The 13,548-nt window shown below is 43.3% G+C and overlaps 1 protein-coding gene and 1 pseudogene across 6 annotated transcripts in view; one reads left to right on the top strand and one right to left on the bottom strand.

Annotated features, from left to right (window-relative positions):
• LOC147708006 (N-acetylglucosamine transporter UNC93A-like) overlaps nt 1-13,548 on the top strand; it is a 265,815-nt gene that overhangs the window by 64,752 nt on the left and 187,515 nt on the right. The window lies entirely within an intron of this gene.
• LOC147708008 (U2 spliceosomal RNA) lies at nt 7,406-7,563 on the bottom strand (annotated as a pseudogene).

Genomic DNA, 13,548 nt, shown 5'->3' with positions numbered 1-13,548 from the left:
ATGTTGTATGTCCAAGGTTAGAATATGAAAAGATCTATTATTACATGACGTGTTACTGTAACCTGTTAAAATACGAAATGCCAATAAACAGAACTTAAAAACAAACAAACCATGGCATAGCTAATTGGTCTTGGCAATGGGAGGGCCAAATTAGCGCTCTGCAAGAAGCACTTTATTATTGACACTACTTAGGTTTGGTTGCCCATTAAAAATTGTTCCCTACATAAAGCGTTGAGCATTTGTGTCACTTTATTTATGAAAAGCTCTTTTATAGTCCAACAAATATGTTTAAAGATTTACTACTATAACACCTACTTTGAAGTGAATAGCTTCAAAGCCCCGGACTGAAGCAGTATGTGTCGTCTATGAGAACTATTGCATCACTGCTGGATGCATGGTAACTCTAGCACCATACACCCGGACAGTTCTCTCCTTCTTTTTTTGCATAATTTATGCATCACTCTATGCCTGAAAGGGTATTCTTTTGACCCTCCTCTACTTCACTCTCCTTCAGGGAGAATAACGAGTGCGGACCCAGGCTCTGTGCAAATTTATCTATTGTTCACTCCAATCCGCCATAAAGCGGTTCAGCCGTTTCCGGCCTTGATCATATATATATCATCATTTGATAAATTGGAATTATAATGAACATGAAATAAAATTCGCCTGAAAAATAGGGAGGAAGGCATTCTTTTTGACATCAATAGATTCAAAATCTAGCAATCATTGGTTTTATCCCAGAACACTTAAGGGGCATATTTTGTACTTTTGTGGCGCAGGGCAGCGCAGCAAGTCACTTTGCTTTGCCGCCCTGCATCACAGGGAATGGACAGGAATGCACAATATTCATCCAAAATTACACATTCCTATCATTTGCATGTACTCTGGATTCGTTTTAGCAACCTAGTGCCAATGCAGGCACCCTTGCAGGCACCCTTGCACATGTTGTTTCCTCTTTCTATGTGTGCTACATTCTGCAGCCCACATAGAAAACGGAAAAAACAAGAAAAAATAAAGATGTCTCCTTGTTGTGCCTCTCTTGTGGAGGCGTATCTTTTTGGTGCATTCCCAGGTTAACCTGTACTTGTAAATCTGGGAATGTGTGAAAATCCATGGCTGTTGCATGGGAACACCCACGCAACACCCATAGAAACAACTGCCTGGTGAAGAGTGTGCAATGCCGTGATTTGAATGCGTTACATTACTCAAAATTTATGAAGCCACGCTGGGTCACGCAAGGTGTATGGTGCAAGAGCGACGCAAAGGGGGCTCATAAATATTTCACTAAATCTTAATCTAACTAGACCCAACTCTTGTTATTATTAGTAATTTTGGTAAACAAAGGTGGGATACTTAAAGAACAATACATATCCATTCCTCTGACCAATTGCAGGAGTGAAAGCAGGTGTCCCCGGCAAAGGTTTACATTCCAGAGCTCAAACATCCCTTAACCCCTTCCATGCTCATGACGGTCCCCGGCCGTCATGAGTCACGGTGGGTGTGAGCGCATGACTGCCGGCGGCCGTCCGAACCAAGCCCAAGAATGGAATGTCTAGCACCGCGGCTGAATTCGCGCCGCAGCCAAGGTGTTAGGAGAGCTGACATCCCTCTTGAGATGGGCAGCTAAGTATCGTGATCCATAGTTGGCTGCTCTAACATGTGTTTACTGCTTCTCTTGCTACAGTACAGCAACTTTCCATTCAACTCCAGATTTTCTTGGCATACTGAGAAAGACAAGAATGTTTACAGTTCTTGTGTCCATTCCTTCTAGTTATGGATAGACACCTTTCTACTTTTCTCATTGGTTCAGATCCAATTAAAATGGACTCAAGTTAAGGTCTGAGCAAATCAGATTGGAGGTGATATAAAGTCTGATTTTTGCACAGTTCTGAAAAGTATTATTCTTTCTTTGACTAATAGAAACCTCTACTTGACACAAAATTGCGGACATGACCATGTCTGTTATTCTTTTCGGTCTCGGTGTCTAACTTCAAGGGCCAGTTGCATCTGTATTACATCAACGCTTGGAAGTCATACCAGAATGGTAGGATGCTCTCTTTTCTGAAGATGTTCCTGGTCTGGTCGACAACGCTGGCAGGTGACGACTGCTCTGTTTGACTAGTAGTTAGATAACCTTGGATAGCCGCCAATTCCCAAAGCAAGCCTATGTAGCTCAGAAAGGAGGGAGAGATGCACAATGCACTGTTTTATTCTTTTATCAAGGCGATTTACTGGAAATCAATGAGGTTTTGCTAAAGTTTCTGATTTATTTCTTATCCTAATTAATCATGTTAATCTTTTAATCACACAACTTGGCAGATTAGTAAAACACATATAACTCAAACATTAGCATATGGTTAATGCTTGGGGTGTAATAGTTTTTGGACAAAGAAGCTTACCTATGAAACATAAAATTGTCATGGTGGTGCTAATTTTCATGATACCTCTTTCATACTCTGCTGGTAAGTCTTTCTTGCATTATGTTTGCAATAGAGTCAACCGACCACCATGCTACCAATGTCAACAAATTATGCTATAATATATGTAATGAAGTGCAAAAATCATCAATGAAACAGCCACAAAGATGGAACCAGGGCAGACAGTGCATCAGCTTAGCTACAGGAAGATTGAGGCACTGCATGCTCTGGCAACACCAGTGTACCCTGAGTACAGATCACATCAAAGAGAAGGGTGTCTTGGAAATTTTCAGTGCTGTGTGTGAGAAAGACTGCATCTAGGTCTGCACTAAAGCCCGCTTCCCGCTTAATTATGTTTATGAACTCTTTTTCCAGTTCCGCTTGGTGTGACTGTTTGCCAATGCAAGTTTGCAGCAGACTGCAATTCTCGAATGCGAGAAAGCGCTAGGCCTTTATACTCTGTTGAGAGATGAGATGCTTATATAATCCAAAACAAAAGAGATCAAAAGCCTAAAAAATAAATTGAGGAAAAACAGTCACTCCTGACCTGTCATTAAATATAAAATGAAGCAACAGATAGACTAGACAAGACTTTCATTTGTACATGTGATTCATTCTCCTCCTCACATGGAGAGTGAATTTTGGTTGCCTGTGGCCTATGAGCTAAATCAGCAGTTGAAAGTTATAAAAGGAGTACGCATCAGTAAAAAAACTCAGCAAGCAGTGTGTATTTGTGTGTGTGTGCACATGTGTGGTATCCGGTGTATCTTTTGAGCATGGGAATAAAAAGAACTCTTCCGGTAGAGTTCCTCCTTCTGAGGGACCATCTCACAATGTTCAGATTTAGGGTAGTCAACATCCATCTCACCTTAGGATTTCCCATGAGAATCCTAAAATCTGCACTGGTCAGGTCTCAGGATTTTTAGGCTATTTGAGTTTCTATAAGAGAATACTGGCCACTTTTTCATAGCAACAGGTTATAGTACCGAACCTAAATCTAGGGAGAAGCCATACACCATATATTTGCAGCTACACATGCAAGGAATGTTTTTTTAGTTATCATTGATTGGCAATTTTGCGTGTGTGTTTGTGTGCATGGATGAATGCAAACATTAGTTAATGGTTTGATGAACGGATAAATGAGGGTAAGCAAGAGCAGTGTCAAAAGACTGGAGGATTGACTACTGAAGTCTCCCCACTTCATAGTGAGGTATTTATGTTGTTGCAGGGTTGACCCAACATAGCCCAGTTTATTGCCAGTCAGATGTTGTAAACTGAAGTTCAACTCATGGGCACCATCCCATTGTAGAATTTGGTACTCCTGTAGACCCAAATGGACCAACAAAAGAACACATACATTCATGACACCTACAACATTACTCCGTTTTTTGTTTTCCCCAAGAGCCTCCAAATGTCTGCAGGGAGTGTCCAGAACCCTCAGTATGACAGTAGACAATTACCTGTTTCAGAAACTAAACGCCAACTCCTCATTGTAACCTCACATTTTCACCAAACTCTAATGATGCCATAAAGTTCCACTAGCAACCTTTTCCTGTGAAGCAGCTCTGCGTGCATCCCGGAAGAAGCTCAGGAACCTGCCCTTTACCCATTCCCAACACTCGTTGGTGAAGTGAAAGAAGTCCCTCTTGTCCCTCCACTCCACATACTTGACTCTAAGGTTCACCACTAACTCCGTGTTTTGCAGCAAAGAGAAGTACAGCTTTCCTGATCCTGGGCCAATGGGGAACTTCCCTGTAAGTTCCCCCTTGAACCTGACTGCTCTGTGGTCAGAGAAGTGATGGTGACCAGGCTTTACCGGTGGAGAGGTACTTAGGAAGCAAATCCTAGAATGCACAGATCCGCCCAGCCTACTCCAAGAAACATTCCAGGGGTTCAACCCCATGTTTCCAATGATACCCCTAAAGGACGCTTCACCTATCATCTCCACCAATTGCCTGGCTGTCATATCCATCCACGCAGAGTCTGACTCAGTGCTTTTATCCAACTCTACTATGCAATTGAAATCACCACCCATCAGGATCGTCCTAGAGGTCACAAGCTGCTGCCTGAGTACCCAGAACATCTCATGCCACTCACTTTTTTCCGGGGGGGGAGGGGGCATAGACGTTGATGAGCCTAATGGGCTCACCAGACCACAAGCCATCCACAACCAGCGCTCTGCTGTTGACCTGTTCAGTAACCCTGTTGGTGGTAAATAACCTCCCCTTGATCAGAATGGCAAATCCAGATGATTTGCAGGTGTTCCCTCTGGACCACAAAGTTGGCCTGTGCGTCCACTGCAGCACAAGTTGGCTGTGTGACTGGGCATACTGAAGTCCACATTCTTGCAGAAAGCACATATCTAGGTTCTGGGCAACGAGGAAGCACGGTTTACTAAATTGTCTGGCCTTATCCATCACACTCCTTATGTTTAGGGTGAACAATGATGTAGCCATTGTCTCAGAGCAAGCTGTCAGTGTCTGGGTAAAAATCAATAATGGGAATGAGGGCCCTGAGCTGCTCTACTGAGGGTGTTGAGCTGCCTGCTGGTCCTTGCCCCCCTTTTCTTTGTCTTCATCACCGTCCACAATGAGGATCTCTACTTCAGGTTTTGGGACGGGAGTCCAACGAGCTTCTTTCGCCTCTGGGGTTCCGGGAGCCTCTATCATGGGCAGTTGCTGGTGTAGTTCCTGGAGTGCTGATTGCATGGCCAGGTTCAGGTCTTCCAGGATGCCCCCTGTGTCTGCTACATCCTCATCAGAGTTGACTATGATGTAGTCTCCTTGCTGTTGCTTGGTTTGGAAGTGATGAGCTTCGTGCTGGCGTAGAAATCCTCCTTCTTAGTTGTTGCCTTTTCCTGTATACTTGTGTGGGCCCTTGGTCCATCTCTTGGCCCTCATCATCTCCTCTTACTGCTTGGCTTTGGGCTCCCTGTTGGCGTCCCTGCTGTCCGTGGGCTTTGGCCCATCGCCTCTCTTCCTTCGTTTACTTCTCCTTCCTGCACTTCTCTTGTAGCTCCTGGGATTTTATTTGGCTCTATTCCTCCTCTATTCCATTATTATCCCGGGTGCTGTCCACCTTTTTGGGTTGTTTTCCTTTCTTTGCCCTTGCTGGTGTCTTGGTCAGTACGTCCTGTGATGCTCCTTCTTCGGGTGGTCCATCAGGGTGGCGGTCTCCCAATGCGTCTCCAGTCTTAGTCTCGGGCACTGGGTCCTCCACTGTGGCGGGATCTGCCTTGAGGTCTGCTGTGGTCTGTGTCTTCTCTAGGCAGTGGCCTTGATCCTTCGGTGGTTGGTCCTTTCGGAGTCCTGGTTAGCTCTGGCTCCTTCTGGGCTTCTTTCCTTGAAGCCTTCAGGAGGGCGTTCACCATGGCATTGTCTACAGTGTCCAAATTTGGCTTGGTGGTCTTTAGACGGGGTTCCCACTGCTGCTTCTGTGTAGGTCTTTTGTCTGTCTGACTTTGGGCATCAGTAGTAGCGGTGACCTTCTCCTCTGAAGAGATTGCACATCTTCTTGCCAGAGCCTCTGCTCGCCTCCTGTCCAGTCTCTTTACACATCCTGCAGATCCTGCAGATCTTTTATGTACAGCTTCCTTTATGTTGCATGTCTTGGCACTTCCAGCAGGTGAAGGGTTGTTCTGGATATCTGTTCTTACCTTTGTGGGCTCCTAGATAGAAGCTTGCTAGTGGATGTCTCATCCATCCCTCCCTGCTGGGTCTTTGTGGTTGAAGATCGCCTTCCCGGCCATGTTCCGTATACCTCTGCTGTCTCTGACTATGGTAGATCCTTTCACGATGGTGCCATGTCTATGGAGAAGTGACGCGATATCCCGGTCTGGGATGTGGGGGTTTGTCATTTCCACCATGATCCTCTTCTCTGTTGATGCTGGCTCCTATCCTGCCGTTAAGTTGAAGTTGTTGTACGGTTTTTCCACTTTGTTCCCTTGGAATGACTCCATTACTTCCTGTAGAGGCCTTGGGTAATGAAGTTCAAGAGGAAAATCCATCCTGATGCTGAAGCTTGGCAGCTCAGCACTCCCCTTCTGGGATCCCGCTATCTTGATGACCTTGTTTAGGAACAGGTCTTTAGCTAGCTTGGCTCCCGTCTTATCTTTAATCTCCCACCGAATGACCTGGGTGTGACAGTGGGTGCGGTTGTACCCATTGAAGGGTAAGGGGGCAGTCCCTTGTCTGGTCCTCTCCTCACTCTTCCCCTTGCCCCCTGGTTTGTCAGTGCTGGGGTTTTAAGGTCTCCCCTGTTTGGCCCTGGTGCCTTATTGTTACCAGCCTTCCCAGCGCTGATGCTCTCTTGTTGGGGTTCACCATACTTGCCTCCTAGATACCCTCCCCTGGGGGTTGGGGTTGGGCTTCGGGGTGTCCACTGGGGGATGCCTTCAGCAATGGTCACTGAGGCACCAATGTCTGTGTCTTCAATGGTGGTTGTCAAAGGTGCTACTGGTTGGTTGTCAGATTTTCTCTGTGATGACCTGGGTATTACCAATATGCCTGTGGATGTCACCTGTGCTGTACTGTCAAGCAGGCAGGAATTGCCTGCTGTGCAAGAAACAATAGCAGACAATCCCAAGAGCTATGGTGAACGCTATAGGTGCGCTATAGGTGTTTATCACCTAAGCACAAGTCCCCTTGCCAGAGGTCTGGGTGCTGACAGGCTTGTGAAGGATGTTAAGACACATGTTGTTAAACCTCCGCATGAGTTCACCTAAACATCAGGAAAGGTAGAAGGGCTTATTTACAAAACCCCATGTGGTGCCAGTGCGTCACTTTTTCCCATGTTAGAAGTCATTCACCGGCTGCACAAGGGGCTTGTAAATAAGCCCCAGACCGAGTAGAGAGCGCAACGTTCCAAGCTCTAGGAGCTGACCACATAGTCCTTGGGGTATCGACTTCGAACCCCAAATGGGCAAACTGGCACCAGCACGCTAGTGTCCTTCCTCCTGCTCCATAAAAGTCAGGTAGGCCTTGTCTGCAAATCGGCATACATTTGCATATATGATGCAAATTTATTTTTCTCAAATTCGAAATCGTAGCTCTGATAAAAAAATCAAAATTACTCTCACTTAACAGTGGTTTCAATCTGATAAGAACAGATACTATACTTGATCTTAGCCAAAAGGCCTAGAAGCAAAAGGCATTTCCAACAGCCAATGGCTGTATCAGCATGGAAATGCCACTTATGAAAAACAATGCCCAATGGAGGCTGAACTATTGCCCCCTGAATACGTATGCCATAAGGTGGCATATCTACAATGAAATGTCGGAGCGTGGAGCTGTGCCAAATTTGGCAGCGCCACGCTCCTATATTTCCAAAACCTAGGGATGCGCTATAGTTATGACAATACAATGCACTCCTCTGTTTTTTCCAAGGGCTGGTGCTAAACTTAGCTACCTAGCGCCAATGCAGGCACCCTTGCACTATGGCTCAAGGGTGCCTTCATTGCAGGAAACCAATGTTTATGTGCAGGTAGGGTCCCTTCCTGCACATAAACAATCAATAATATTGATTTGTTACTTCCATGTGTGCTGCAGAATACATAAAAGTAGTACATTGTCATTATTTAATGATTGTGCAGGAAGGGACACCATCCGGCACATAAACATACAATCATGGCATTTTGTTCTTTCTTTGTGTGCTGCATTCTGCAGCACACATAGAAAAAGCAAAAACGAGGAGAAATAAAAGTATTTCTCCTCGCTTCGCCATTCTGGCAACGGCTCTTGCATGGCGTAGGTTTTTGGCCCTGCCTCAGATTTATAGATCCTTGTAAATCTAGGCAGCATCAAAAAGCAATGGGTGTTGCAGTGGAACGCCCACAGCAAAACCCATTGCATGTTCCTTTCACACACATACCTGCATGAATGGGTAGCATAATTTGCAAAGTGACGTTAAGCTACAAAAAGTGGCTTAATGCCATTTTGTAAATATGAAGCACTGCATTGTGCCACAGGAATGTAGTTAAAAGTGAGGTTCCTCTGGCTCAATGCCCTTGTAAATATGCCCCAGGGGTTTGCAACCCAGATAAACCTACCTCTAAGAGTGCCTTTGTTCTAACAGGAATGTTTCGCTGGATTTTGAAGCTATAAAATGTGTATCACATGTAAGTCTGTCTCTAACTGTACCTTTAGTTGAACTGTTAAACCTAAGGCAAGTCGGGAAATCAGCACACGGGTCAACTCAGGTGTTTTAGGTGGGTGCACCAGCACGCATGAAAAATCAGCTTTTAAATCCACAACAAAATGTGAAAGGCGAGCCCCACTGTGACCAAGCAGAACGGGGGTCAAGTCTGCCCTAACGTTTGTTATATCTGCGAGGCACCACAGTTTCCTGCTGACAGAGAGAAGGAAGGGGCTTGAACGGCACCGTTATTCCTCCACCACCAGCAGGGGTGATCAGCGCATGTGATGCAGGTGCTCTGCTCTGTGCTGCTTACACAGACTGGAGCAAAACCAAAGGGGATGATGGACGAAGTGTTGAACATTGCAAGCACGCACCCCGTCAACTGATCTGGGTTTAATCCATCATCATTCTTTAGCTCACTCAGCCACCCCAGTTACACAGACTGGGACATTGGGGTCAGAGACCTGTCTATTTGACTGGCAGGCTATGTCTGCTTTTAGTGTTCAAAAGCTGCTCATTTTTAACAGAATTTATGCTATATCCATTCCTTCAAAATCTTCTCTTATCGGGCTCTAGTAGATAAGAAAATCTGGGATCCCCTGGTACTGTTGTTTGGTGGTGAGGTGCAGCAAGTAATGCGCCAAGCTTTCATTAATGCACCTCCTTCTAAGCACTGCGATAAGAGAGTGAGAAAAGCATGGTGAGGCAATTTATTTCACAAAAACAAACAATACGTGAGGTCCAGTCACTATGACTGCAAGTGAAATCTTCCCTGACCCTGGCACCCCCAGCTGCAGCACTGAAATGAGAGGTAAAACAAAATAAAAGTCATACTTTGCATCTAGGCAAAATGGAAAATAGCAGAGAGGGTGGAGGTTCTTGCAAGCAAATGGAGCAGGGAGTGTGCTGAGGGAAACGTTATGCTAATCACCGATGTTACCCTTCTGGACCAGGAGGTACAGCTGCCCTTCTCAGCATGTACTTCACAAGCTAGTTACCATTAGACGCCCCACATTTGTGTTACTTACAATCAAAAAATGGCCAAAGCAACTTGGCTGCCATAAGTGCAGAACAGCTCTCCATAGTGTAAGGAGGTGATGCTGTGGCACAAAGGAAAGGAAAAGGAATGGTGTACTGATGGCATCCCCCAGTGGCTACTCTGTCTTAATTAGTGAAGTGAAACTCATCAATTCTCTGACAAGTTCAACCAGACAAAGGAGGCTAATCACAAGGTTATCTTACACATGCAAGTATCTTACATGTGTACTTTACTCTTACACTTTAGAGTAACTTTAGTAATTTTGCCCATTCACAAAATCTGAGAGTTAAGTTTTGCACAAGTGTAGAGTTGCACATCTCCAGGCCCAGAAGCAGGGGTGGAGCTAAACTAACAAGCGTGAGTTGCTACTGCTACATAGAAACAGTAGTAAGTCCAGCATCATACGTGGCCTACCATTGGTTATGCAACACCCTCTTTCAGAAAATAATGAACGTAGAGGCTTAACATTAAACCCCATAGAAAATAATGTTCAATTAAATTATATAAAATAGTTCAAGTATAATGTTATGCTACAAAAATATAAAATAAGATATGTTTAATTGTAAAATAGATAAGTCTTTTTGAACTTATAAATTAATGTGGCATTAATTTTTCTTAAAATATTATTTGATTACTTTTAATTAATGCTATACATTGATTTCATGAATTATTAACACATTTTTTGCTTTATGTGGGAATCTACTTTTTAATTTCAAGTTCAGAAAAATATTGTTTATGTTTAAATTAATTGAAGGTTTAATTTAAAATTAAGTTAATAGGGCTGTAGTATTTTTTATTTTGTTCTACATAATAAGTATATTAAATTCATTTTCATTAACTTTTAACATAAAACATTGTTACTAATTTATTATAAGGTTTAATAAACTCTTGTAATTTTCCTTATACCTTACCATCCGGAGCACTCCACCCCGGCTGTGGTGTCTGAACATAGTAAAGAACAGCGAAAAGTAAACAAAAAATGTATTTAACACAAAAATTTGTAAAAAAATAGTTTTGCAAAGTTGGAAACCTGTGGCAGAAAGGGGAAATGGTAACCTTTGCCAATCTTCAGGCCAACTATGGCTTAGCACAGACAGAACTGTTCCGAGATATGCAAGTCAGGCATGCACTTCAATCCCTCCTACCCCCGAGTACACGCCCTGAAGAATCCTCCCCGCTAGAGGATAGACTCCTAACGGATCACCTACATAAAAAAGCAATCTCACTGACTTACTGTAAAATAATTAACAATCGCTCGGATCCTACAGTAACACTGAAGTGTGCGTGGAAACGTGAGTTGGGAGACATTGCCGTGGCAGACTGGCAGGCGGCACTTGCGTCCCCCAGGGAGGCTGCAATTCCATCACGACTCAGATTAGTGCAACTAAAAATTCTACACCGCACGTACTCCACTAGGACACTCCTTCATAAGATACACCACTCAGACACGCCACTCTGCCTCAGACAATGCGGAGAATCAGGCATGTTTTACTATACTATTTGGCAGTGCCCAAGGATAGTCTGCTACTGGATGGCTGTGATGCGAACACTTTCCCAGGTCAAACATGTTACAATATTGCCAGACCCGAGATGCTGTCTGCTCAACATCTGGAAACCTACAGATTTGAATGTGGTTGTTCAGGACTGGGTAACTCTAGACATCACGATAGCAAAACGAAACATTGCACAATGCTGGGGATCCAGGGTTGGCCCTACTCTAAGTCAATGGTGCAAAGACATGGACATAGCAATGGTGGCGGAAAGATCAGAATATGTTCACCGAGGATGTCTCAGAAAGTGGGAGAAGGTTTGGGGAGGCTGGAACGTCTATAGGGGTATTATATGTTACCTCCCCCCCAGTTGGGGGAATCGAAGTCTGATGCTAGCGTATGAACAAACTATGTCGGAGGTTCCTTTCAATATGTATTTTTGTGGAAACATGTGGATACCAGTGGGTCTGTACTCTGAGGAATGTAAGAATGAGTATGCTCACAATAATGGGTTTATGTCTGTATGCCATGTCAGCCATATTGTCATTTAAATACTGTATAAAATGTTTAATAAAAATTGTTTTAAAAAAAAAAAAAGGTTTGCGTAAAATGTTCGCTATTTCCGATCCGGGTACTCCAGTGATGAGCCCCGGAGGTTTATGTCATTGAGCACAAATCACCCTCATTTTGATCATGAAAATTTGACAGACATGAAAGAGTGTTCTAATACCATATCTATATTATAACAAGTATGCATATCAAGTGAAGGATGTTTGAAGCATTTGGATCCTCCCACTAGCAAATTCTGAATAACAAAACCAAGAGCTGCATTCTTAGCGACTCAGGATTTTCAGTACATTCGGACCTTGCAGCTGCCAGTATCCTGTAAGAGACTTTGGCCATATGTACTTGATTACTGGTCCAGGAAAACTTTCTGACTATGGATTATAAGGCAACTTGGAGCCTACCCTAGCTAGAGAAGTTGAACTTTGTTTATTTTAATTAATAATGTTGCATTTATTGTTGATGGACTTTAAAGTGTTTTTTACTTATAAAGGGTATTAATAATCCATTGTGGAAGAAGCTAATGCTTCTGTATCAGCTGTAAACATTTAGGGCCTGATTTAAAGTTTGACAGATGAGTACTCTGTCACACACGTGACGGATATCCCGTCAGCGTAATTACAAGATCATTATATCCTAATGCGGCTGTAATTGGGTGGACAGGATATTCATCACGACAGCTAACCTGTAAATCAGGCCCTTAGCTAGGTTCCAGTAGTTGGGGTGCAATTAAGAGGAGGCTAGTACGAATATAACCAACAAAAACTGTAAATATACTGTTACTTCGTGTCAATGGGATGATCATCAAGTTTGAGCTTGCCAAATGGGGGATATTTATTGCTAGCTGTAATACCTCTGGCTTCATCGTCCTCGCCACCAAAATGCAGAGCGAACTCTTCTTCAAGTGATAACAAGTCCTCGCAATCTTCAAATGCTGATCTATGACAGATTTACATCCTCAAAAGACCGCCACAGATATGGTGGCACACTTTCATGGGAAAGTAAGCACAGTATCCTTAACGTGCACGAAAATATATCCCAGCCGTTTAGGCAGATCAGATATCTGGACCCTCGAAATGGAACCCTACTTTCAGGCACATCATTTTCAGTGCCTACGTTTAAGAGAAAATAATCTGTCAGAAAAGGCTGCTATTGGCAGATTGTCCATTGGATATTTCTCTGCCAGTGGGCTTTCTCAAGACTGAATCCTTCAATGTGGCAGAGAAAATGTTGACATTGCAGCAAAGAACTCTCAATGAGGTACATTTTCCTTCACTCTTTTGGCTGGGACAGAATATTTGGTACAATAGTGAATGGATTTACTGCAATCAAAACTGTAAATCAGGGCCTTGGTATCTAGGACAGTAAGTAAGTTTATTTGCCTGATTAATTAAAACCATTGCAATAACATTCATTATGAAGAGTAAGTAAAACAAGGTTAAGAATAGAAGAGGAAACAGCGGCCACTTAAAATATGTTTCCCAACATGCATTGCTTGCTAAAAATAAAAGTTTCACATTTTTTATTTATCAGCGGCCTGTGTATGTAAACTGCCATACTGTTCCCCTATGTGCAAAATTCGGGACATCACCCAATGTTTTAAAACTGAGGGCCCGATTCACAGAATGAATTTAAGACTCAATCCTAAACTTACTACTGTTTTGGTATTCACAGATTGCACTTACTACTTTTGATATTCACAGAATGAACTTACTACTTTTGGCATTCACAGAATGCACTTACTACTTTTGGTATTCACAGAATGAACTTACTCATTTCGGTATTCACAGAAGTTAGGACTCCTAACTTTAGGACTCCTAAATGCCTTCTGTGAATACCGAAAGTCCTAAAATTAGGAATTTTCTCAATTTAGTAGTAGTAAAGTTAGGACTACTAACTTTAG

Source organism: Lissotriton vulgaris, chromosome 6 (genome assembly GCF_964263255.1).
Source record: "Lissotriton vulgaris chromosome 6, aLisVul1.2, whole genome shotgun sequence".
Classification (NCBI taxonomy): domain Eukaryota; kingdom Metazoa; phylum Chordata; class Amphibia; order Caudata; family Salamandridae; genus Lissotriton; species Lissotriton vulgaris.
The sequence above is the reverse complement of the archived record's forward strand: the minus strand, read 5'-3'. Positions and strand labels throughout refer to the sequence as shown.